Source organism: Anser anser (assembly GCF_964211835.1).
Source record: "Anser anser genome assembly, chromosome: 22".
NCBI classification, from domain to species: Eukaryota; Metazoa; Chordata; class Aves; order Anseriformes; family Anatidae; genus Anser; species Anser anser.
In genome coordinates this window covers 833837-860616 of record NC_139743.1, presented here as the reverse complement: position 1 = coordinate 860616, position 26780 = coordinate 833837, and the positions used below count along the sequence as shown (strand labels likewise).

Below are 26780 nucleotides of genomic sequence, written 5' to 3'. Positions count from 1 at the left end.
CGTGGGCAAGGTTACCTGCTAGGGGAGGGTAGACAGTTCAGCCTGTGCCGGCGCCAGCTTCTACAGTGGATGAGACTAGTAGTAGGAGGAATGATGGGGGGAGGAGTCAAAAGCTTATGTTGTTTATTCGCGGGAATGCTATGTCGGGGGCACCGATTATGAGGGGGACTACTCAGTTGCCGAATCCTCCGATCATGAGCGGATGCAGTGCAGTGAGTCCAGAGAGTGCACTGGCACCACTGGGCATGCAGTGCAGTGAGTCCAGAGAGTGCACTGGCACCACTGGGGATGCACTTCAGTGACTCCAGAGAGTGCACTGGCACCACTGGGGATGCAGTGCAGTGAGTCCAAAGACTTCACTGGCAAAACTGGGGATGCAGTGCAGTGAGTCCAGAGAGTGCACTGGCACCACTGGGGATGCAGTGCAGTGAGTCCAGAGAGTGCACTGGCACCACTGGTGATGCAGTACAGTGAGTCCAGAGAGTGCACTGGCACCACTGGGGATGCACTGCAGTGAGTCCAGAGAGTGCACTGGCACCACTGGGGATGCACTACAGTGAGTCCAGAGATTGCACTGGCACCACTGGGGATGCAGTGCACTGAGTCCAGAGAGTGCACTGGCACCACTGGGGATGCAGTGCATTGAGTCCAGAGAGTGCACTGGCACAACTGGGGATGCACTTCAGTGAGTCCAGAGAGTGCACTGACACGACTGGGGATGCAGTGCAGTGAGTCCAGAGAGTGCACTGGCACCACTGGGGATGCAGTGCAGTGAGTCCAGAGAGTGCACTGGCACCACTGGGGATGCAGTGCAGTGAGTCCAGAGAGTGCACTGGCACCACTGGGGATGCAGTGCAGTGAGTCCAGAGAGTGCACTGGCACCACTGGGGATGCAGTCCAGTGAGTCCAGTGAGTGCACTGGCACCACTGGGGATGCAGCGCAGTGACTGCAGAGAGTACACTGGCACCACCGGGGATTCACTGCAGTGAGTCCAGAGAGTGCACTGGCACCACCTGTGATGCAGTGCAGTGAGTTCAGTGAGTGCACTGGCACCACTGGGGATGCAGTGATGTGACTCCAGAGAGCGCACTGGCACCACTGGGGATGCAGTGCAGTCAGTCCAGTGAGTGCACTGGCACCACTGGGGGTGCAGTACAGTGAGTCCAGAGAGTGCACTGACACCACTGGGGATGCAGTGCAGTGAGTCCAGACAGTGCACTGGCACCACTGGGGATGCAGTGCAGTGAGTCCAGAGAGTGCACTGGCACCACTGGGGCTTCAGTGCAGTGAGACCAGAGAGTGCACTGGCACCATTGGGATGCACTGCAGTGAGTCCAGAGAGTGCACTGGCACCACTGGGGATGCACTGCAGTTAGTCCAGAGAGTGCACTGGCACCACTGGGGATGCAGTACAGTGAGTCCAGAGAGTGCACTGGCACCAGTGGGGATGCAGTACAGTGAGTCCACAGAGTGCACTGGCACCACTGGACATGCAGTGCAGTGAGTCCAGAGAGTGCTCTGGCACCACTGGGGATGCAGTGAAGTGAGTGCAGAGAGTGCACTGGCACCACTGGGGATGCACTGCAGTGAGTCCAGAGAGTGCACTGGCACCACTGGGGATGCACTACAGTGAGTCCAGAGAGTGCACTGGCACCACTGGGGATGCAGTGCAGTGAGTCCAGAGAGTGCACTGGCACCACTGGGGATGCAGTGCAGTGAGTCCAGTGAGTGTACTGGCACCACTGGGGATGCACTTCAGTGAGCCCAGAGAGTGCACTGGCACCACTGAGAATGCACTTCGTGAGTCCAGAGAGTGCACTGGCACCACTGGGGATGCACTGCAGTGAGTCCAGAGAGTGCACTAGCACCACTGGGGATGCAGTGCAGTGAATCCTGTGAGTACACTGGCACCACTGGGGATGCAGTGCAGTGAGTCCAGAGAGCTCACTGGCACCACTGGGGATGCAGTGCAGTGAGTCCAGAGAGTGCACTGGCACCACTGGAGATGCAGTACAGTGAGTCCAGTGAATGCACTGGAACCACTGGGGATGCAGTGCAGTGAGTCCAGAGAGTGCACTGGCACCACTGGTGATGCAGTACAGTGAGTCCAGTGAGTGCACTGGTACCACTGGGCCTGCAGTGCAGTGAGTCCAGAGAGTGCACTGGCACCACTGGGGATGCAGTGCAGTGAGTCCAGAGAGTGCACTGGCACCACTGATGATGCAGTACAGTGAGTCTAGTGAGTGCACTGGCACCACTGGGGATGTAGTGCAGTGAGTCCAGAGAGTGCACTGGCACCACTGGGGATGCAGTGCAGTGAGTCCAGAGAGTGCACTGGCACCACTGGGGATGCAGTGCAGTGAGTCCAGAGAGTGCACTGGCACCACTGGGGATGCACTGCAGTGAGCCCAGAGACTTCACTGGCACCACTGGGGATGCAGTGCAGTGAGTCCAGAGAGTGCACTGGCACCACTGGGGATGCAGTGCAGTGAGTCCAGAGACTTCACTGGCACCACTGGGGATGCAGTGCAGTGAGTCCAGAGAGTGCATTGGCACCACTGGGGATGCAGTGCAGTGAGTCCAGAGAGTGCACTGGCACCACTGGGGATGCACTGCTGTGAGTCCAGAGAGTGCACTGGCACCACTGGGGATGCAGAACAGTGAGTCCAGAGAGTGCACTGGCACCACTGGGGATGCACTGCAGTGAGTCCAGAGAGTGCACTGGCACCACTGGGGATGCACTACAGTGAGTCCAGAGATTGCACTGGCACCACTGGGGATGCAGTGCAGTGAGTCCAGAGAGTGCACTGGCACCACTGGGGATGCAGTGCAGTGAGTCCAGAGAGTGCACTGGCACCACTGGGGATGCACTTCAGTGAGTACAGAGATTGCACTGACACCACTGCGGATACAGTGCAGTGAGTCCAGAGAGTGCACTGGCACCACTGGGGATGCACTGCAGTGAGTCCAGAGAGTGCTCTGGCACCACTGGGGATGCAGTGCAGTGAGTCCAGAGAGTACACTGGCACCACTGGGGATGCAGTGCAGTGAGTCCAGAGAGTGCACTGGCACCACAGGGGATGTAGTGCATTGAGTCCAGAGAGTGCACTGGCACCACTGGTGATGCACTCCAGTGAGTCCAGTGAATGCACTGGCACCACTGGGGATGCTGTGCAGTGAGTGCAGAGAGTGCACTGGCACCACCTGTGTTGCAGTACAGTGTGTCCAGTGAGTGCACTGGCACCACTGGGGATGCAGTGCTGTGACTCCGGAGAGCGCACTGGCACCACTGGGGATGCAGTGCAGTCAGTCCAGTGAGTGCACTGGCACCACTGGGGATGCAGTGCAGTGAGTGCAGAGAGTGCAATGGCACCACTGGTGATGCACTTCAGTGAGTCCAGAGAGTGCACTGGCACCACTGGGGATGCAGTGCAGTGAGTCCAGAGATTGCACTGGCACCACTGGGGATGCAGTGCTGTGACTCCAGAGAGCGCACTGGCACCACTGTGGATGCAGTGCAGTGAGTGCAGAGAGTGCACTGGCACCACTGGGGATGCACTTCAGTGAGTCCAGAGAGTGCACTGGCACCACTGGGGATGGAGTGCAGTGAGTCCAGAGAGTGCACTGGCACCACTGGGGATGCACTGCAGTGAGTCCAGAGAGTGCACTGGCACCACTGGGGATGCAGTGCAGTGAGTCCAGAGAGTGCACTGGCACCACTGGGGATGCAGTGCAGTGAGTCCAGAGAGTGCACTGGCACCACTGGGGATGCACTGCAGTGAGTCCAGCGAGTGCACTGGCACCACTGGGGATGCAGTGCTGTGACTCCAGAGAGCGCACTGGCACCACTGGGGATGCAGTGCAGTGAGTGCAGAGAGTGCACTGGCACCACTGGGGATGCACTTCAGTGAGTTCAGAGAGTGCACTGGCACCACTGGGGATGGGTTTCAAGGCAACTGCATTAACCGCTCATGCTTCTTTCTTATGAGACGTTAGTAAACCAATTACATAGCCTTGTCAAGACTAAATCACAGGTAAAAATCCTGTACATCTCATGTGGCCAACCACTCCCAACTAGGATTCCAAGAACCAGGAGGTTCGGTGAAAATAGGGCTAGTGCTATTAGAGGGGTGATTATTAGGGTAAGCCCTAAGCTGTCTTTAATGGAGAAGTATGGGTGGAATGGGATTTTGTCGCAGTCTGATACGATTCCTAGTGGGTTATTTGAGCCTGATTCGTGTAGGAAGGTTAGGTGGACTAGGGTGATTCCTGCAATTAGGAAGGGCAGTAGGAAGTGGATGGCGAAGAATCGGGTTAAGGTTGGATTGTCTACTGAGAATCCTCCTCTGCTCATTCTACTAGAGTTTGCCCAATGTACGGGATGGCTGAGAATAGGTTGGTGATTACGGTGGCCCCTCAGAATGACATTTGTCCTCATGGTAGGACATACCCTACGAAGGCAGTTGCTATTAGGGTGAGTAGGAGGATTACTCCTGTGTTTCAGGTTTCTTTGTATAGGTAGGAGCCGTAGTAGAGGCCTCGTCCGATGTGTAAGTAGATGCAGATAAAGAAGAGCGAAGCACCGTTGGCGTGGAGGTTGCGGATGAGCCATCCGTACTGGACGTCTCGGCATGTGTGAGCTACTGAGGAGAAGGCGAGTGAAGTGTCTGCGGTGTAGTGTATGGCTAGTAGCAGGCCTGTTAGGATTTGTGTGGCTAAGCAGATGGCTAGAAGGGAGCCGAAGTTTCATCAGGCAGAGATGTTGGAGGGGGCGGGTAGGTCGATTAGGGAGTTGTTGATTATTTTTAGTAGGGGATGGGATTTGCGGATGTTAGGGGCCATTAGTGAGTCTGTGTGTTATTAGGATTATTACCAGGATGGAGAGGGCGAAGGATCCTAGGTAGGCCTTAATTAGCCCTGTGTGTATTGAGGTTGCGGCTTTGCTTGCGGCTACTTGTAGTTCAGCAAGGCCCTCTGGCCCTATTTTTTTGAGTCAGGAGAGGTCGATCAAGTGTAGGGCAATGTTTTGTCCCTTTTCTAGTAGGTTTTTGGAGAAGAATCGGTGTACTAGGGGGTTGAAGTACCCTAATGCAGAGGAGAAGTTTATGAGGGGGTTTGGTTTGGGGTGAGTGAGGGTGTGTGTTATGTTCGATAGTTCTAGGGCTAGGATGATTCCTAGGATTGTTATGAGGATGGCAGCGGTTTTGGTGATAAGGGGTATGGTTATTGGGGGGGTTTTGGTTGGTGTGATGAAAGAGGTAATGATTATTCCTGCTGTAATGCTGCCTAGGGCGAGTCGGGTTAGGGGGGCGGTGATTAGTGGGTTGTTTTCGTTTATTGATACTATTGGGGGGATTCGGGTTTGTCCAGCTTGGACTAGGATGGTTATGCGGATGCTGTAGGTTGCGGTGAATGCTGTGGCTATAAGGGTTAGGAGTAGGGCTCAAGTATTTAGGTATGATGTGTTTAAGCTTTCGATGATGAGGTCTTTTGAGTAGAATCCGGCTAGGAATGGGGTTCCTATCAGCGCCAGGTTTCCGATGGTTAGGCAGGAAGTAGTGACTGGGAGTATTTTCTGTAGGCCTCCTATCTTTCGGATATCTTGTTCTCCGTTTAGGTTGTGGATGATAGACCCTGAGCATAGGAATAGTATGGCTTTAAAGAAGGCATGGGTTGAGATGTGTAGGAAGGCTAGTTGTGGGAGGTTTAGTCCGATAGTGACTATTATTAGTCCTAGTTGGCTGGATGTTGAGAAAGCAATGATTTTTTTGATGTCATTTTGGGTTAGGGCGCATGTGGCAGCGAATAGGGTTGATAGAGCACCTAGGCATAGGCAGGCAGTTAGGGCTGTCTGGTTGGTGGCTAGCAGGGGGTGCATGCGGATGAGCAGGAAGATTCCGGCTACTACTATGGTACTGGAGTGCAGTAGGGCTGATACTGGGGTGGGGCCTTCTATTGCTGCGGGCAGTCATGGGTGGAGTCCAAATTGGGCGGATTTTCCTGCGGCTGCGAGGATTAATCCTATGAGGGGGAGGATTGGGGTTTGGTGGGGGTGTACGGCTTGTTGGATCTCTCAGGTGTTGAATGTTGAAGCTAGTCATGCTATGCTCAGGATCAGTCCGATGTCTCCGATTCGGTTGTAGATTACGGCTTGTAGGGCGGTGGTGTTGGCATCTGCTCGGCCTTGTCATCAGCCGATGAGAAGGAAGGACATGATTCGTACTCCTTCCCAGCCTACGAATAGGAGGAATATGTTGTTTGCGGTTGTTAGGAGGAGTATGGCGACTAGGAATGTCAGTAGGTAGGTGAAAAATTTTGTTACGTATGGCTCTGAGGCCATGTATCATATGGCGAATTGTAGGATTGATCATGTTACAAATAGGGCGATTGGAAGAAATGTTATTGAGTATTGGTCTATTTTTAGGCTCAGGGGGATTTTAAAGTTTATAATGAATTTTCACTCCCAGTGGCAGGTGACAGATTCTACTCCCGAGTAGATGAATGCGGTTGTAGGGGCTAGGCTAATTAGGAATGCGGTTTTAACAGCGCGGGTGGTGGCTTGTGGGGTGTTTTTAAAGTTTTTAAATAGAAATGGCAGGATGATTGGGGTTAGGAGGATTGTCAGCGTGAGTAGTGTGAGGGAGTTGATTAGTAGTGTGGGGTTCACTCCTTTTACTTGGATTTGCACCAAGATGGGTGGTTCCTAAGACCAGTGGATTGCTGTTATCCTTTAAAAGTAAGGGGGCTGAGGTTTTAGGCTCAGATGTAAGAGTTAGCAGCTCTTGTTGGTTAAACCCTCCCCTCGGCAGGTAAGAAGGTTTGAACTTCTATTCTTAGAATCACAGTCTAATGTTTGGTTTAAACTATACTTGCATGAGGGGATTCCGGAGATCAGTTCGGGTTTGAGGATTAGGAGGAATATTGGGATAATGTGGAGTGTTATGAGCAGGTGTTCTCGCGTGGTTGAGTTTTGCATAGATGTGATGTGGGAGGGGATTGAGCCTCGTTGGGTCATTAGTAGTATGAATAAGGTGTAGGAGGCGGTTAGTAGGGTTGCGATTCCTGTTAGGATGATCGTGAAGGCAGATCAGTTGAATAAGGTGATTATAATGGTTAGCTCTGCTATGAGGTTTGTTGTTGGGGGTAAGGCTATGTTTGTTAGATTGGCCAGCAATCATCAGGTAGCTATGAGTGGTAGGAGAGGTTGTAGGCCTCGTGTGAGTAGTAGAATTCGGCTGTGCGTACGTTCATAGTTTGTGTTGGCTAGGCAGAATAGTATGGAGGAAGTTAGTCCATGGGAAATTATTAGGATCATTGCCCCTGAGAATGATCAGTGGGTTTGGATTATTCCTGCGGCGATAACTAGGCCTATGTGGCTAACGGATGAATAAGCGATTAGTGATTTTAGGTCTGTCTGTCGTAGGCAGATTGAGCTAGTCATTAGGGCGCCTCATAGGGCCAGGGTTAGGAAGGGGTAGTGCAGGAGGTTGGACAGTGGGCCCATAAATAGAGTGACTCGTATAATTCCGTATCCTCCTAGCTTTAGTAGTAGGGCGGCGAGGAGTATTGAGCCTGCGATGGGTGCTTCTACGTGGGCTTTTGGCAGTCAGAGGTGTAGGCCGTATAGTGGGGCTTTTACTATGAATGCTATGAGCAGTGCTAGACCTGATAGTATTCCTGTCCATGAGGTGGATAGGGTTGGGTGGGTTAGTTGTAGGGTTGGCAGGTGCAGGGTGCCAATTTTCACGTATAGGTGTATGATTGTGATTAGCAGGGGTAGAGAGCTTACTGGCGTGTAGAATAGCAGGTAGATGCCAGCGCTTAGGCGTTCTGGTTGGTTCCCCCATCGGGTGATTAAGATTAGGGTGGGAATGAGGGTTGCTTCAAATGAGATGTAAAATAGTGCTAGTTCTGTGGTGGAAAAGGCTAGTAGGATGAATGGCTGGACTGCGACTAAGGTTGAGATAAAGATTCGTTTGCGTTGTAGGGGTTCTTGTTGCAGGTGGTTTTGGCTTGCTATGATTATGAGTGGGAGTAGTCAGCAGGATAGTACTAGGAGGGGGGATGAGATTTGGTCAATTCCTGTTCAGTTGGATAAAAATTTGTAGGGGTAGTAGGTTGGGATTAATCACTGTAGGCTTAGGGCAGCGATTAGGAGGCTGTATAAGGTGGTGTTAGTCCATAGAAATTTTGGTGGAGACAGCAGGGCTGTTGGAAGAAGTATGATTGTGGGTAGGATGATTTTTAGCATTGCAGGAGGTTTAGGTTGTGTAGATGGTCGGAGCCATGTGTGCGGGTGGAGGCTACTAGGATGGCCAGGCCTGTGCCCGCCTCACACGCTGAGAAGGTTAGCATGAGAATTGGTACCATGGTGAATGAGGAGACTTGGTTTTCGATGGATCATATTGATAGGCCTACGAATATCGATAATATTATGCTTTCAAGGCATAGTAGGGCGGATACTAGGTGGGTTCGGTGGAAGGCTAGTCCTAGTCCGCTGAAAATGAAGGCTGAGTAGAAGCTTAAATGTAGGGGCGACATAAGAAAGTTACAGGGTTGGCTGTAATCTGCTGGGTCGAAACCAGCTATCTTTTTGGTTAGACTAACTTTCTGTTATTCTGCTCATTCTAGGCCCCCTTGAATTCACTCGTAGGCCAGTCCGAGTGTTAGGAGAAGGAGGATCACTACAGTTCAGGTGAGGGTCATTAGGGGGGATTGGAGTTGGACGGCTCATGGCAGGGGGAGTAGGAGGGCGATTTCTAGGTCGAATAGGACGAACAGGATGGCTACTGAGGAAGAATCGGACTGAGAATGGTAATCGAGCAGATCCAAGTGGGTCGAATCCACATTCGTACGGTGAGAGTTTCTCTGAGTCGGGGTTTATTTGGGCGAGTCAGAAGTTTAATGCGGTTAGGGCGGCGCTTAGGATTGATGATAGGGCGAATATGAACATGAGTGCGTTCATTGCTCTCCTCTGGGTTTATACCAGATTCTAGAGATTGGAAGTCAATTGTAATTAATATACTAGAAGAGCAAGATCCTCATCAGTAGATGGTTATGTAGAGGAATAGTCAGATGACGTCTACGAAGTGTCAGTATCAGTCTGCTGCCTCGAATCCGAAGTGGTGGTCTGATGTAAAGTGGAACTTGATCAGTCGGAAGAGGCAGACGGTCAGGAAGGAGGATCCGATGATTACGTGGAGTCCGTGGAATCCAGTGGCAACGAAGAAGGTAGATCCGTAGACGCTATCGGCGATTGAGAATGGGGCTTCGTGGTATTCTATTGCTTGTAGGGCTGTGAAGTAGAATCCCAGGAGGATCGTTAGGGTTAGGGCGTGGATGGCGTGTTTTCGGTTTCCTTCTGTGATGCTGTGATGGGCTCACGTTACGGTAACGCCTGAGGCTAGTAGGATGGCTGTGTTTAGTAGGGGGACTTCTATCGGGTTGAGTGGTTTAATTCCTGTTGGGGGTCATTGGCCTCCTAGTTCTGGGGTTGGGGCCAGGCTCGAGTGGAAGAACGCTCAGAAGAACCCTAAGAAGAAGAATGCTTCGGATGTGATGAAAAGGATTATGCCGTATCGTAGGCCTTTCTGGACTGTGGGAGTGTGATGGCCTTGGAAGGTGCTTTCTCGTACAATGTCTCGTCATCATTGGAGTATTACTAGGAGTATTGAGATGAGGCCTAGGGTTAGTAGTATGGATGAGTTGTAGTGGAATCACATGATTAATCCTGAGGTTGTGAGTAGGGCGGCGGCTGCCCCGAAGATTGGTCAAGGGCTTGGGTCAACTATGTGGTATGAGTGTGCTTGGTGTGCCATTAGATGTTTTCTTGTAAGTATAGGCTTAGAAGGAGCACGAAGACGTAAGCCTGGATTATGGCTACTGCTACTTCTAGGATGGTTAGGAGTAGTAGGATGATTATTGTTAGGATGGATACTGCAGGAAGGGTGGGTATTAATGCAATGGAGGCTGTAGAGATGAGTTGGATGAGTAAGTGTCCTGCTGTAAGGTTGGCTGTAAGGCGGACTCCGAGGGCTAGGGGGCGGATTAGTAGGCTGGTTGTTTCGATCAGGATTAGTGCGGGGATTAGGGGTGTAGGGGTACCTTCGGGTAATAGGTGGGCTAAAGAGGCTGATGGTTGGTTTCGTAGGCCTGTTAGTAGTGTGGCGAGCCATAGTGGGAAGGCTAGGGCTATGTTCATAGATAGTTGGGTGGTTGGGGTGAATGTATATGGAAGGAGGCCTAGAAGGTTGATTGTAAGAAGTATGATTATTAGGGATGTAAATATTATGGCTCATTTGTGGCCATTTTTGTTGAGTGGGACTATTAGTTGTTTTGTGATTAGGTGAAGGAGTCATGTTTGGATAGTAGAAAGGCGGTTGTTGATTCATGGGTTGTTTGGGGACGGGAATAGTAGGGCTGGGAAGAGTAGGGATAGTAGGATTAAGGGGATGCCGAATAGATTGGGGCTGGAAAATTGGTCAAAGAAGCTTAGGTTCATGGTCAGGATCATGGTGTGGGTTTGGTAGTGAGGGAGGTCTTATTTGATGGGGGGTTGGTTGTGGTGAAGGCTAGTAGTTTTGGTTGGATGAGGAGTGCTAGGGTTAATCAGGTTATAATTATGATTGAAAATCATGGTGCGGGGTTAAGCTGTGGCATATCATTAAGGAGGGGGAAGTCCCTCTTTGGCTAGCTTAAAAGGCTAGTGCTGTTGCATAGCTTCTTAATGATTAGGATGATGATAGAAGGGACGATCAGGCCTCGAAATGTGGGAGTGGGGTTGATTCTACTACAATGGGTATGTAGCTGTGATTAGCCCCGCAAATTTCTGAGCATTGTCCGTAAAAAATCCCAGGCCGGGTGGTAATGAATGAAGTTTGGTTTAGTCGGCCTGGGATTGCGTCTGTTTTAACTCCGAGCGTTGGGACTGCTCAGGAGTGGAGTACGTCTCCTGCAGTAATGATCACGCGGATGGGGGATTCTATTGGGATAACTACGCGGTGGTCAACTTCTAGCAGTCGGAAGTGGCCGTTGGGTAAGTCTGGGGTGGGCACTATGTAGGAGTCGAATGATAGGTCTTTGAAGTCTGTGTATTCGTAGCTTCAGTATCATTGGTGGCCGATGGCTTTTAGGGTGAGGTCTGGTTCATCGATTTTGTCCATTATGTAGAGGATTTGTAGGGATGGGAGGGCGAGGAGTACCAGGACGATAGCAGGTAGGATTGTCCAGATCAGCTCTACTTCTTGGGCGTCTACAGCATTGGACGAGAGTTTTTCTGTTAGTATGTGGGCTAAAAGGTAGAGAACTAGGCTGCAGATAGCTAGGGCAACGATTAGGGCGTGGTCGTGGAATTCAACGAGTTCTTCTATGATGGGTGATGAGGCGTCTTGGAATCCTAGTTGGGAGTGGTTGGCCACATGAGATGTACAGGATTTTTACCTGTGATTTAGTCTTGACAAGGCTATGTAATTGGTTTACTAACGTCTCATAAGAAAGAAGCATGAGCGGTTAATGCAGTTGGCTTGAAACCAGCATGTGAGGGTTCGATTCCTTCCTTTCTTGTACTTGGACGAAGGCCGGTTCCTCGAAAGTATGGTATGGGGGAGGGCAGCCGTGGATTCATTCAACGTTTGTGGTAGTTAGTTCTGGTTGTAGGACTTTTCGTTTGGCCGGAAAGGCTTCTCAGATGATGAATATTAGTATGATTACGGCTACTATTGAGATTAGGGAGCCGATGGAGGAAATGGTGTTTCATAGTGTGTAGGCGTCGGGATAGTCCGAGTATCGTCGGGGTATTCCTGCTAGGCCTAGGAAGTGCTGGGGGAAGAACGTTAGGTTTACTCCTGTAAATATTACCCCGAAGTGGGCTTTTGCTCATGTTTGGTGTAGGGTAAACCCAGTGAGTAGTGGGAATCAGTGAGTAAATCCTGCTAGAATGGCAAAGACGGCGCCTATGGATAGGACGTAGTGGAAGTGGGCAACTACGTAGTACGTGTCGTGCAGGGCGATGTCTAGGGAAGAGTTTGCAAGAACGATTCCTGTTAATCCTCCGATGGTAAATAGGAAGATAAATCCTAGAGCTCATAGTATTGGGGGGGTCTCATTTGATTGTTCCTCCGTGCAGGGTGGCTAGTCAGCTAAATACTTTGATTCCGGTAGGGATGGCAATGATTATAGTGGCTGATGTAAAGTAGGCTCGGGTATCAACGTCTATTCCTACTGTAAACATGTGGTGAGCTCAGACGATGAATCCTAGGAAGCCGATGAATAGTATGGCTCAGACTATTCCCATGTAGCCGAAGGGCTCCTTTTTGCCTGAGTAGTACGTGACTACGTGTGAGATGATTCCGAACCCCGGTAGGATCAGAATATAGACTTCTGGGTGTCCGAAGAATCAGAATAGGTGTTGGTACAGGATTGGGTCTCCTCCTCCAGCGGGGTCGAAGAATGTGGTGTTTAGGTTTCGATCAGTTAGTAATATTGTAATACCGGCGGCGAGTACGGGGAGTGATAGAAGGAGTAGGATGGCGGTAATTAGTACGGATCAGACAAATAGTGTCCACTTCCACTACGTCCTATCCATAGGCGCCGTCTTTGCCATTCTAGCAGGATTTACTCACTGATTCCCACTACTCACTGGGTTTACCCTACACCAAACATGAGCAAAAGCCCACTTCGGGGTAATATTTACAGGAGTAAACCTAACGTTCTTCCCCCAGCACTTCCTAGGCCTAGCAGGAATACCCCGACGATACTCGGACTATCCCGACGCCTACACACTATGAAACACCATTTCCTCCTAGTCCTAGGACTTAGAGAAACTCCAGTACTAAAAATAGTAAACACAAGCAATAATTTCATATACTTCACTCTCACTCACCACTCAACTATCAGCTAACCACACCCCCGTCCACATAGCTTAACACAAAGCATGGCACTGAAGTTGCCAAGATGGCATAAAACATGCCTGCGGACAAAAGACTTAGTCCTAACCTTACGGTTGGTTTTTGCTAAATATATACATGCAAGTATCCGCGCCCCAGTGTAAACGCCCTCGACCACCTACCCCCATACAGGCCTTGAGGAGCGGGTATCAGGCACACCCAAGTAGTAGCCCAAGACGCCTCGCTAAGCCACGCCCCCACGGGTATTCAGCAGTAATTAACATTAAGCAATGAGTGCAAACTTGACTTAGTTATAGCAACAGCCTAACTTCAAGGGTTGGTAAATCTTGTGCCAGCCACCGCGGTCATACAAGAAACCCAAATCAACCGTCCTATTGACACGGCGTAAAGAGTGGTAAAATGCCTATCCTAGCTAACTAAGATCAAAATGCAACTGAGCTGTCATAAGCCCAAGATGCACCTAAACACACCATTAAGATGATCTTAGGAACTAACGACTGATTTAAACCCACGAAAGCCAGGGCCCAAACTGGGATTAGATACCCCACTATGCCTGGCCCTAAATCTTGATACTTACTTTACCGAAGTATCCGCCAGAGAACTACGAGCACAAACGCTTAAAACTCTAAGGACTTGGCGGTGCCCCAAACCCACCTAGAGGAGCCTGTTCTACAATCGATAATCCCCGATTAACCCAACCACCCCTTGCCAACACAGCCTACATACCGCCGTCGCCAGCCCACCTCGAATGAGAGCACAACAGTGGACACAATAGCACCCCGCTAATAAGACAGGTCAAGGTATAGCCTATGGAGTGGAAGAAATGGGCTACATTCCCTATTCATAGGGCACACGGAAAGAAGCGTGAAACCACTTCTGGAAGGCGGATTTAGCAGTAAAGTGGGACAATAGAGCCTACTTTAAGCCGGCCCTGGGGCACGTACATACCGCCCGTCACCCTCCTCAAAAGCCACATCCCACATAACTAATACCATAAATACGCTGAAGATGAGGTAAGTCGTAACAAGGTAAGTGTACCGGAAGGTGTACTTAGAATATCAAGACGTAGCTATAACACCAAAGCACTCAGCTTACACCTGAAAGATATCTACTAGACCGGATCGTCTTGAAGCCCCCCCTCTAGCTCAACCACACAAATAGTACACCAAAACTAAAGAATTTACTAAACTAATTAAACTAAAGCATTTTACAGTCTTAGTATAGGCGATAGAAAAGACACTTAGACGCGATAGAGACCCCAGTACCGTAAGGGAAAGATGAAATAGCAGTGAAACAATCAAAGCGACAGACAGCAAAGATCAACCCTTGTACCTTTTGCATCATGGTTTAGCGAGAACAACCAAGCAAAGTGAACTAAAGTTTGCCCCCCCGAAACCCAAGCGAGCTACTTTCAAGCAGTTAAAGAGAGCGAACCCGTCTCTGTTGCAAAAGAGTGGGATGACTTGTCAGTAGAGGTGAAAAGCCAACCGAGCTGGGTGATAGCTGGTTACCTGTGAAACGAATCTAAGTTCCCCCTTAATCCTCCCTACCGGACATCCTGAACCCTAATGAGATGATTAAGAGCTATTTAATGGAGGGACAGCTCCATTAAAAAAGGACACAACCTCGACTAGCGGATAATTCTTACTACTGATCCTACCGTGGGCCCTAAAGCAGCCATCAAAAAAGAGTGCGTCAAAGCTCCACCACCTAAAAATACCAAAATAAGATGATTCCCTTATCACAAACAGGTCAACCTATGAATATAGGAGAATTAATGCTAAAATAAGTAACTCAGGGCCACACCCCTCTAACGGCGCAAGCTTACATAGAAACATTATTAACAGACCTAGACAGATACAAAAACCCCTACAAGACCACGTATTAACTAACCCTGTTAACCCGACTCAGGAGCGCCTATAAGAGCGATTAAAATCTGTGAAAGGAACTCGGCAAATTAATAAGGCCCGACTGTTTACCAAAAACATAGCCTTCAGCAAATTAAACAAGTATTGAAGGTGATGCCTGCCCGGTGACTTAGGTTTAACGGCCGCGGTATCCTAACCGTGCAAAGGTAGCGCAATCAATTGTCCCATAAATCGAGACTTGTATGAATGGCTAAACGAGGTCTTAACTGTCTCTCACAGATAATCAGTGAAATTGATCTCCCCGTGCAAAAGCGGGGATGTGAACATAAGACGAGAAGACCCTGTGGAACTTAAAAATCAACGACCACCGCGAATCCTCAATCAACCCCACTGGGGCCACTACCATCGCAGAGCCTGGTCGATATTTTTCGGTTGGGGCGACCTTGGAGGAGAACAAATCCTCCAAAAACAAGACCATACCTCTTTACCTAGAGCTACCCCTCAAAGTGCTAACAGTGACCAGACCCAATATAATTGATTAATGGACCAAGCTACCCCAGGGATAACAGCGCAATCCCCCTCAAGAGCCCATATCGACAGGGGGGTTTACGACCTCGATGTTGGATCAGGACATCCTAATGGTGCAGCCGCTATTAAGGGTTCGTTTGTTCAACGATTAACAGTCCTACGTGATCTGAGTTCAGACCGGAGCAATCCAGGTCGGTTTCTATCTATGACACACTCTCCCCAGTACGAAAGGACCGGGAAAGTGGGGCCAATACCACAAGCACGCCCCCCCCCTCTAAGCAGTGAAACCAACTAAACCGTGAAGAGGGCCTTCCCCCACCACTTTCAATCCTAGAAAAGGACCAGCTAGAGTGGCAGAGCCCGGCAAGTGCAGAAGGCTTAAGCCCTTTCCCCAGAGGTTCAAATCCTCTCCCTAGCTTCACCCATGATTCAAATAACAACACTAAGCTGCCTCATTATATCCCTCCTATACATCATCCCAATCCTGATTGCCGTAGCCTTCCTAACCCTAGTAGAACGGAAAATCCTAAGCTACATACAATCCCGCAAAGGCCCTAACGTTGTCGGGCCTTTTGGCCTACTTCAACCATTTGCGGACGGACTGAAACTATTTACCAAAGAGCCCATCCGACCCTCTACCTCTTCCCCACTTCTATTCATTCTGATACCAATACTAGCCCTTGTCCTAGCCCTCACCACTTGAGCACCACTACCACTCCCATTTCCCCTAGCAGATCTAAACCTCGGAGTTCTCTTCCTAATAGCCGTGTCAAGCCTAGCCGTCTACTCAGTCCTATGATCAGGCTGAGCCTCGAACTCAAAATACGCACTAATCGGAGCCCTACGGGCAGTAGCACAGACCATTTCATACGAAGTGACACTGGCCATAATCCTGCTATCAATAATCATACTAAGCGGAAGCTACACACTCAGCTCCTTTGCCGTCGCACAGGAGCCTCTATACTTCATTTTCTCCTCATGACCCCTAGCAATAATATGATACGTATCCACCCTAGCAGAGACAAACCGAGCTCCTTTTGACCTCACAGAGGGTGAATCTGAGCTAGTCTCAGGGTTTAACGTTGAATACGCCGCAGGACCCTTCGCCTTATTCTTCCTAGCTGAATATGCGAACATTATGCTAATAAATACACTTACAGCCATCATATTCCTAAACCCAAGCGCCCTAGGGCCACCCACAGAACTATTCCCCGTCATCCTAGCCACAAAAGTCCTCCTACTATCTTCTGGTTTCTTATGGGTCCGAGCTTCATACCCACGATTCCGATATGACCAACTAATGCACCTACTATGAAAAAACTTCCTACCCCTCACACTAGCTCTGTGCCTCTGACACATCAGCATACCTATCTGCTATGCAGGCCTACCTCCTTACATAAGGAAATGTGCCTGAACTACAAAGGGTCACTATGATAAAGTGAACATAGAGGTATAACAGCCCTCTCATTTCCTGTTGACCTTAGAAAAGTAGGAATTGAACCCACACAAGAGAAATCAAAATTCTCCATACTTCCCTTATATTATTTTCTAGTAGAGTCAGCTAATCAAGCTATCGGGCCCATACCCCGAAAATGATGGTTTAACCCCCTCCTCTACTAATGAACCCTTACGCGACCCCAATCATAACCTTCAGCCTCATCTTGGGCACCACAATCACAATTTCCAGCAACCACTGAGTTCTGGCCTGGACAGGACTGGAGATCAACGCACTAGCCATCATTCCCCTAATTGCCAAATCCCACCACCCACGAGCAGTAGAAGCCGCAACGAAATACTTCCTAACCCAAGCAGCTGCTTCCGCCCTGGTCCTATTCTCTAGCATAACCAATGCCTGAGTCACCGGCCAATGAGACATCACACAAATAAACCACCCAACCTCCTGTCTACTACTGACAGCAGCAATCGCTATTAAACTGGGCCTAGTGCCATTTCACTTCTGATTCCCAGAAGTACTACAAGGATCGCCACTAATAACAGCCCTGCTACTCTCGACCCTCATAAAATTCCCCCCACTAACCCTGCTCCTACTAACATCCAAATCCCTCGACCCAGCTCTACTCACCGCCATGGCCCTAGCCTCAACAGCACTAGGAGGCTGAATAGGACTGAACCAAACACAAACACGCAAAATCCTAGCCTTCTCGTCCATCTCCCACTTAGGCTGAATCGCCATCATCCTAGTTTACAGCCCCAAATTGGCCTTACTTACCTTCTACCTATACACAATCATAACATCAGCCGTATTCCTAGCCCTTAACAAAATCAAAGCCCTTAACCTATCCATGATCACAACCTCATGAACAAAAACCCCAGTGCTAAACGCCACCCTAATACTAGTACTTTTATCCCTAGCAGGCCTCCCCCCATTAACAGGCTTTATACCAAAGTGACTTATCATCCAAGAACTAACTAAACAGGAAATAACACCAGCAGCCATGGCAATTGCCATGCTATCACTGCTCAGCCTCTTCTTCTACCTGCGCCTCGCATACCACTCAACAATTACCCTTCCCCCCAACTCCTCTAACCACATAAAACAATGATACACTAGCAAAGCCCCAAGCACACCTACTGCGGTCCTTGCCTCACTATCAATCCTCTTACTTCCCCTGTCCCCAATAATACATGCCATTGTCTAGAAACTTAGGATAACACCCCAAACCGAAGGCCTTCAAAGCCTTAAATAAGAGTTAAACCCTCTTAGTTTCTGCACATTAAGACTTACAGAATATTAACCTGTATCTTCTGAATGCAAGTCAGACGCTTTAATTAAGCTAAAGCCTCCCTAGACAGATGGGCTTCGATCCCACAAAACTCTAGTTAACAGCTAAATGCCTAAACCAATTGGCTTCTGCCTACAAAGACCCTGACGCACCCTAGTGCGCATCGATGAGCTTGCAACTCAACATGAATTTCACTACAGAGCCGATAAGAAGAGGAATTAAACCTCTGTAAAAAGGACTACAGCCTAACGCTTCAACACTCAGCCATCTTACCCGTCACCTTCATCAACCGATGACTATTTTCCACTAACCATAAGGATATTGGCACCCTGTACCTCATCTTCGGGGCATGAGCAGGAATAGTCGGCACCGCACTCAGCCTATTAATCCGCGCAGAACTAGGACAACCAGGAACTCTCCTAGGCGACGACCAAATTTACAATGTAATCGTTACCGCTCACGCCTTTGTAATAATCTTCTTTATAGTCATACCCATCATGACCGGAGGATTCGGCAACTGATTAGTCCCCCTCATAATCGGTGCCCCCGACATAGCATTCCCGCGAATAAACAACATAAGCTTTTGACTCCTCCCCCCATCATTCCTCCTCCTACTAGCCTCATCCACTGTAGAAGCTGGCGCCGGCACAGGCTGAACTGTCTACCCTCCCCTAGCAGGTAACCTTGCCCACGCCGGAGCTTCAGTAGACCTGGCTATCTTCTCACTCCACTTAGCCGGTATCTCCTCCATCCTTGGGGCCATCAACTTTATCACCACAGCCATCAACATAAAACCCCCCACACTCTCACAATACCAAACCCCACTATTTGTCTGATCCGTACTAATTACCGCCATCCTACTCCTTCTATCACTCCCCGTACTCGCCGCCGGTATTACAATATTACTAACTGATCGAAACCTAAACACCACATTCTTCGACCCCGCTGGAGGAGGAGACCCAATCCTGTACCAACACCTATTCTGATTCTTCGGACACCCAGAAGTCTATATTCTGATCCTACCGGGGTTCGGAATCATCTCACACGTAGTCACGTACTACTCAGGCAAAAAGGAGCCCTTCGGCTACATGGGAATAGTCTGAGCCATACTATCCATCGGCTTCCTAGGATTCATCGTCTGAGCTCACCACATGTTTACAGTAGGAATAGACGTTGATACCCGAGCCTACTTTACATCAGCCACTATAATCATTGCCATCCCTACCGGAATCAAAGTATTTAGCTGACTAGCCACCCTGCACGGAGGAACAATCAAATGAGACCCCCCCAATACTATGAGCTCTAGGATTTATCTTCCTATTTACCATCGGAGGATTAACAGGAATCGTTCTTGCAAACTCTTCCCTAGACATCGCCCTGCACGACACGTACTACGTAGTTGCCCACTTCCACTACGTCCTATCCATAGGCGCCGTCTTTGCCATTCTAGCAGGATTTACTCACTGATTCCCACTACTCACTGGGTTTACCCTACACCAAACATGAGCAAAAGCCCACTTCGGGGTAATATTTACAGGAGTAAACCTAACGTTCTTCCCCCAGCACTTCCTAGGCCTAGCAGGAATACCCCGACGATACTCGGACTATCCCGACGCCTACACACTATGAAACACCATTTCCTCCATCGGCTCCCTAATCTCAATAGTAGCCGTAATCATACTAATATTCATCATCTGAGAAGCCTTTCCGGCCAAACGAAAAGTCCTACAACCAGAACTAACTACCACAAACGTTGAATGAATCCACGGCTGCCCTCCCCCATACCATACTTTCGAGGAACCGGCCTTCGTCCAAGTACAAGAAAGGAAGGAATCGAACCCTCACATGCTGGTTTCAAGCCAACTGCATTAACCGCTCATGCTTCTTTCTTATGAGACGTTAGTAAACCAATTACATAGCCTTGTCAAGACTAAATCACAGGTAAAAATCCTGTACATCTCATGTGGCCAACCACTCCCAACTAGGATTCCAAGACGCCTCATCACCCATCATAGAAGAACTCGTTGAATTCCACGACCACGCCCTAATCGTTGCCCTAGCTATCTGCAGCCTAGTTCTCTACCTTTTAGCCCACATACTAACAGAAAAACTCTCGTCCAATGCTGTAGACGCCCAAGAAGTAGAGCTGATCTGGACAATCCTACCTGCTATCGTCCTGGTACTCCTCGCCCTCCCATCCCTACAAATCCTCTACATAATGGACAAAATCGATGAACCAGACCTCACCCTAAAAGCCATCGGCCACCAATGATACTGAAGCTACGAATACACAGACTTCAAAGACCTATCATTCGACTCCTACATAGTGCCCACCCCAGACTTACCCAACGGCCACTTCCGACTGCTAGAAGTTGACCACCGCATAGTTATCCCAATAGAATCCCCCATCCGCGTGATCATTACTGCAGGAGACGTACTCCACTCCTGAGCAGTCCCAACGCTCGGAGTTAAAACAGACGCAATCCCAGGCCGACTAAACCAAACTTCATTCATTACCACCCGGCCTGGGATTTTTTACGGACAATGCTCAGAAATTTGCGGGGCTAATCACAGCTACATACCCATTGTAGTAGAATCAACCCCACTCCCACATTTCGAGGCCTGATCGTCCCTTCTATCATCATCCTAATCATTAAGAAGCTATGCAACAGCACTAGCCTTTTAAGCTAGCCAAAGAGGGACTTCCCCCTCCTTAATGATATGCCACAGCTTAACCCCGCACCATGATTTTCAATCATAATTATAACCTGATTAACCCTAGCACTCCTCATCCAACCAAAACTACTAGCCTTCACCACAACCAACCCCCCATCAAATAAGACCTCCCTCACTACCAAACCCACACCATGATCCTGACCATGAACCTAAGCTTCTTTGACCAATTTTCCAGCCCCAATCTATTTGGCATCCCCTTAATCCTACTATCCCTACTCTTCCCAGCCCTACTATTCCCGTCCCCAAACAACCGATGAATCAACAACCGCCTTTCTACTATCCAAACATGACTCCTTCACCTAATCACAAAACAACTAATAGTCCCACTCAACAAAAATGGCCACAAATGAGCCATAATATTTACATCCCTAATAATCATACTTCTTACAATCAACCTTCTAGGCCTCCTTCCATATACATTCACCCCAACCACCCAACTATCTATGAACATAGCCCTAGCCTTCCCACTATGGCTCGCCACACTACTAACAGGCCTACGAAACCAACCATCAGCCTCTTTAGCCCACCTATTACCCGAAGGTACCCCTACACCCCTAATCCCCGCACTAATCCTGATCGAAACAACCAGCCTACTAATCCGCCCCCTAGCCCTCGGAGTCCGCCTTACAGCCAACCTTACAGCAGGACACTTACTCATCCAACTCATCTCTACAGCCTCCATTGCATTAATACCCACCCTTCCTGCAGTATCCATCCTAACAATAATCATCCTACTACTCCTAACCATCCTAGAAGTAGCAGTAGCCATAATCCAGGCCTACGTCTTCGTGCTCCTTCTAAGCCTATACTTACAAGAAAACATCTAATGGCACACCAAGCACACTCATACCACATAGTTGACCCAAGCCCTTGACCAATCTTCGGGGCAGCCGCCGCCCTACTCACAACCTCAGGATTAATCATGTGATTCCACTACAACTCATCCATACTACTAACCCTAGGCCTCATCTCAATACTCCTAGTAATACTCCAATGATGACGAGACATTGTACGAGAAAGCACCTTCCAAGGCCATCACACTCCCACAGTCCAGAAAGGCCTACGATACGGCATAATCCTTTTCATCACATCCGAAGCATTCTTCTTCTTAGGGTTCTTCTGAGCGTTCTTCCACTCGAGCCTGGCCCCAACCCCAGAACTAGGAGGCCAATGACCCCCAACAGGAATTAAACCACTCAACCCGATAGAAGTCCCCCTACTAAACACAGCCATCCTACTAGCCTCAGGCGTTACCGTAACGTGAGCCCATCACAGCATCACAGAAGGAAACCGAAAACACGCCATCCACGCCCTAACCCTAACGATCCTCCTGGGATTCTACTTCACAGCCCTACAAGCAATAGAATACCACGAAGCCCCATTCTCAATCGCCGATAGCGTCTACGGATCTACCTTCTTCGTTGCCACTGGATTCCACGGACTCCACGTAATCATCGGATCCTCCTTCCTGACCGTCTGCCTCTTCCGACTGATCAAGTTCCACTTTACATCAGACCACCACTTCGGATTCGAGGCAGCAGCCTGATACTGACACTTCGTAGACGTCATCTGACTATTCCTCTACATAACCATCTACTGATGAGGATCTTGCTCTTCTAGTATATTAATTACAATTGACTTCCAATCTCTAGAATCTGGTATAAACCCAGAGGAGAGCAATGAACGCACTCATGTTCATATTCGCCCTATCATCAATCCTAAGCGCCGCCCTAACCGCATTAAACTTCTGACTCGCCCAAATAAACCCCGACTCAGAGAAACTCTCACCGTACGAATGTGGATTCGACCCACTTGGATCTGCTCGATTACCATTCTCAGTCCGATTCTTCCTCAGTAGCCATCCTGTTCGTCCTATTCGACCTAGAAATCGCCCTCCTACTCCCCCTGCCATGAGCCGTCCAACTCCAATCCCCCCTAATGACCCTCACCTGAACTGTAGTGATCCTCCTTCTCCTAACACTCGGACTGGCCTACGAGTGAATTCAAGGGGGCCTAGAATGAGCAGAATAACAGAAAGTTAGTCTAACCAAAAAGATAGCTGGTTTCGACCCAGCAGATTACAGCCAACCCTGTAACTTTCTTATGTCGCCCCTACATTTAAGCTTCTACTCAGCCTTCATTTTCAGCGGACTAGGACTAGCCTTCCACCGAACCCACCTAGTATCCGCCCTACTATGCCTTGAAAGCATAATATTATCGATATTCGTAGGCCTATCAATATGATCCATCGAAAACCAAGTCTCCTCATTCACCATGGTACCAATTCTCATGCTAACCTTCTCAGCGTGTGAGGCGGGCACAGGCCTGGCCATCCTAGTAGCCTCCACCCGCACACATGGCTCCGACCATCTACACAACCTAAACCTCCTGCAATGCTAAAAATCATCCTACCCACAATCATACTTCTTCCAACAGCCCTGCTGTCTCCACCAAAATTTCTATGGACTAACACCACCTTATACAGCCTCCTAATCGCTGCCCTAAGCCTACAGTGATTAATCCCAACCTACTACCCCTACAAATTTTTATCCAACTGAACAGGAATTGACCAAATCTCATCCCCCCTCCTAGTACTATCCTGCTGACTACTCCCACTCATAATCATAGCAAGCCAAAACCACCTGCAACAAGAACCCCTACAACGCAAACGAATCTTTATCTCAACCTTAGTCGCAGTCCAGCCATTCATCCTACTAGCCTTTTCCACCACAGAACTAGCACTATTTTACATCTCATTTGAAGCAACCCTCATTCCCACCCTAATCTTAATCACCCGATGGGGGAACCAACCAGAACGCCTAAGCGCTGGCATCTACCTGCTATTCTACACGCCAGTAAGCTCTCTACCCCTGCTAATCACAATCATACACCTATACGTGAAAATTGGCACCCTGCACCTGCCAACCCTACAACTAACCCACCCAACCCTATCCACCTCATGGACAGGAATACTATCAGGTCTAGCACTGCTCATAGCATTCATAGTAAAAGCCCCACTATACGGCCTACACCTCTGACTGCCAAAAGCCCACGTAGAAGCACCCATCGCAGGCTCAATACTCCTCGCCGCCCTACTACTAAAGCTAGGAGGATACGGAATTATACGAGTCACTCTATTTATGGGCCCACTGTCCAACCTCCTGCACTACCCCTTCCTAACCCTGGCCCTATGAGGTGCCCTAATGACTAGCTCAATCTGCCTACGACAGACAGACCTAAAATCACTAATCGCTTATTCATCCGTTAGCCACATAGGCCTAGTTATCGCCGCAGGAATAATCCAAACCCACTGATCATTCTCAGGGGCAATGATCCTAATAATTTCCCATGGACTAACTTCCTCCATACTATTCTGCCTAGCCAACACAAACTATGAACGTACGCACAGCCGAATTCTACTACTCACACGAGGCCTACAACCTCTCCTACCACTCATAGCTACCTGATGATTGCTGGCCAATCTAACAAACATAGCCTTACCCCCAACAACAAACCTCATAGCAGAGCTAACCATTATAATCACCTTATTCAACTGATCTGCCTTCACGATCATCCTAACAGGAATCGCAACCCTACTAACCGCCTCCTACACCTTATTCATACTACTAATGACCCAACGAGGCTCAATCCCCTCCCACATCACATCTATGCAAAACTCAACCACGCGAGAACACCTGCTCATAACACTCCACATTATCCCAATATTCCTCCTAATCCTCAAACCCGAACTGATCTCCGGAATCCCCTCATGCAAGTATAGTTTAAACCAAACATTAGACTGTGATTCTAAGAATAGAAGTTCAAACCTTCTTACCTGCCGAGGGGAGGGTTTAACCAACAAGAGCTGCTAACTCTTACATCTGAGCCTAAAACCTCAGCCCCCTTACTTTTAAAGGATAACAGCAATCCACTGGTCTTAGGAACCACCCATCTTGGTGCAAATCCAAGTAAAAGGAGTGAACCCCACACTACTAATCAACTCCCTCACACTACTCACGCTGACAATCCTCCTAACCCCAATCATCCTGCCATTTCTATTTAAAAACTTTAAAAACACCCCACAAGCCACCACCCGCGCTGTTAAAACCGCATTCCTAATTAGCCTAGCCCCTACAACCGCATTCATCTACTCGGGAATAGAATCTGTCACCTGCCACTGGGAGTGAAAATTCATTATAAACTTTAAAATCCCCCTGAGCCTAAAAATAGACCAATACTCAATAACATTTCTTCCAATCGCCCTATTTGTAACATGATCAATCCTACAATTCGCCATATGATACATGGCCTCAGAGCCATACGTAACAAAATTTTTCACCTACCTACTGACATTCCTAGTCGCCATACTCCTCCTAACAACCGCAAACAACATATTCCTCCTATTCGTAGGCTGGGAAGGAGTACGAATCATGTCCTTCCTTCTCATCGGCTGATGACAAGGCCGAGCAGATGCCAACACCGCCGCCCTACAAGCCGTAATCTACAACCGAATCGGAGACGTCGGACTGACCCTGAGCATAGCATGACTAGCTTCAACATTCAACACCTGAGAGATCCAACAAGCCGTACACCCCCACCAAACCCCAATCCTCCCCCTCATAGGATTAATCCTCGCAGCCGCAGGAAAATCCGCCCAATTTGGACTCCACCCATGACTGCCCGCAGCAATAGAAGGCCCCACCCCAGTATCAGCCCTACTGCACTCCAGTACCATAGTAGTAGCCGGAATCTTCCTGCTCATCCGCATGCACCCCCTGCTAGCCACCAACCAGACAGCCCTAACTGCCTGCCTATGCCTAGGTGCTCTATCAACCCTATTCGCTGCCACATGCGCCCTAACCCAAAATGACATCATTTGCTTTCTCAACATTGCTTTTCAATCATTGCTTTCTCAACATCCAGCCAACTAGGACTAATAATAGTCACTATCGGACTAAACCTCCCACAACTAGCCTTCCTACACATCTCAACCCATGCCTTCTTTAAAGCCATACTATTCCTATGCTCAGGGTCTATCATCCACAACCTAAACGGAGAACAAGATATCCGAAAGATAGGAGGCCTACAGAAAATACTCCCAGTCACTACTTCCTGCCTAACCATCGGAAACCTGGCGCTGATAGGAACCCCATTCCTAGCCGGATTCTACTCAAAAGACCTCATCATCGAAAGCTTAAACACATCATACCTAAATACTTGAGCCCTACTCCTAACCCTTATAGCCACAGCATTCACCGCAACCTACAGCATCCGCATAACCATCCTAGTCCAAGCTGGACAAACCCGAATCCCCCCAATAGTATCAATAAACGAAAACAACCCACTAATCACCGCCCCCCTAACCCGACTCGCCCTAGGCAGCATTACAGCAGGAATAATCATTACCTCTTTCATCACACCAACCAAAACCCCCCCAATAACCATACCCCTTATCACCAAAACCGCTGCCATCCTCATAACAATCCTAGGAATCATCCTAGCCCTAGAACTATCGAACATAACACACACCCTCACTCACCCCAAACCAAACCCCCTCATAAACTTCTCCTCTGCATTAGGGTACTTCAACCCCCTAGTACACCGATTCTTCTCCAAAAACCTACTAGAAAAGGGACAAAACATTGCCCTACACTTGATCGACCTCTCCTGACTCAAAAAAATAGGGCCAGAGGGCCTTGCTGAACTACAAGTAGCCGCAAGCAAAGCCGCAACCTCAATACACACAGGGCTAATTAAGGCCTACCTAGGATCCTTCGCCCTCTCCATCCTGGTAATAATCCTAATAACACACAGACTCACTAATGGCCCCTAACATCCGCAAATCCCATCCCCTACTAAAAATAATCAACAACTCCCTAATCGACCTACCCGCCCCCTCCAACATCTCTGCCTGATGAAACTTCGGCTCCCTTCTAGCCATCTGCTTAGCCACACAAATCCTAACAGGCCTGCTACTAGCCATACACTACACCGCAGA

At 49.0% G+C, this 26780-nt stretch overlaps 2 long non-coding RNA genes across 2 annotated transcripts; both read left to right on the top strand.

Annotated features, from left to right (window-relative positions):
* Nucleotides 1-4096: 4096 nt before the first annotated feature.
* LOC310885163 lies at nt 4097-26605 on the top strand. The gene is made up of 2 exons (XR_014574578.1): nt 4097-4970; nt 26504-26605. It is a non-coding gene; the product is annotated as an uncharacterized lncRNA (long non-coding RNA).
* Nucleotides 8615-19939, top strand: LOC310885170. Its single transcript, XR_014574585.1, has 2 exons — nt 8615-11678; nt 19770-19939. It is a non-coding gene; the product is annotated as an uncharacterized lncRNA (long non-coding RNA).
* Nucleotides 26606-26780: the final 175 nt, after the last annotated feature.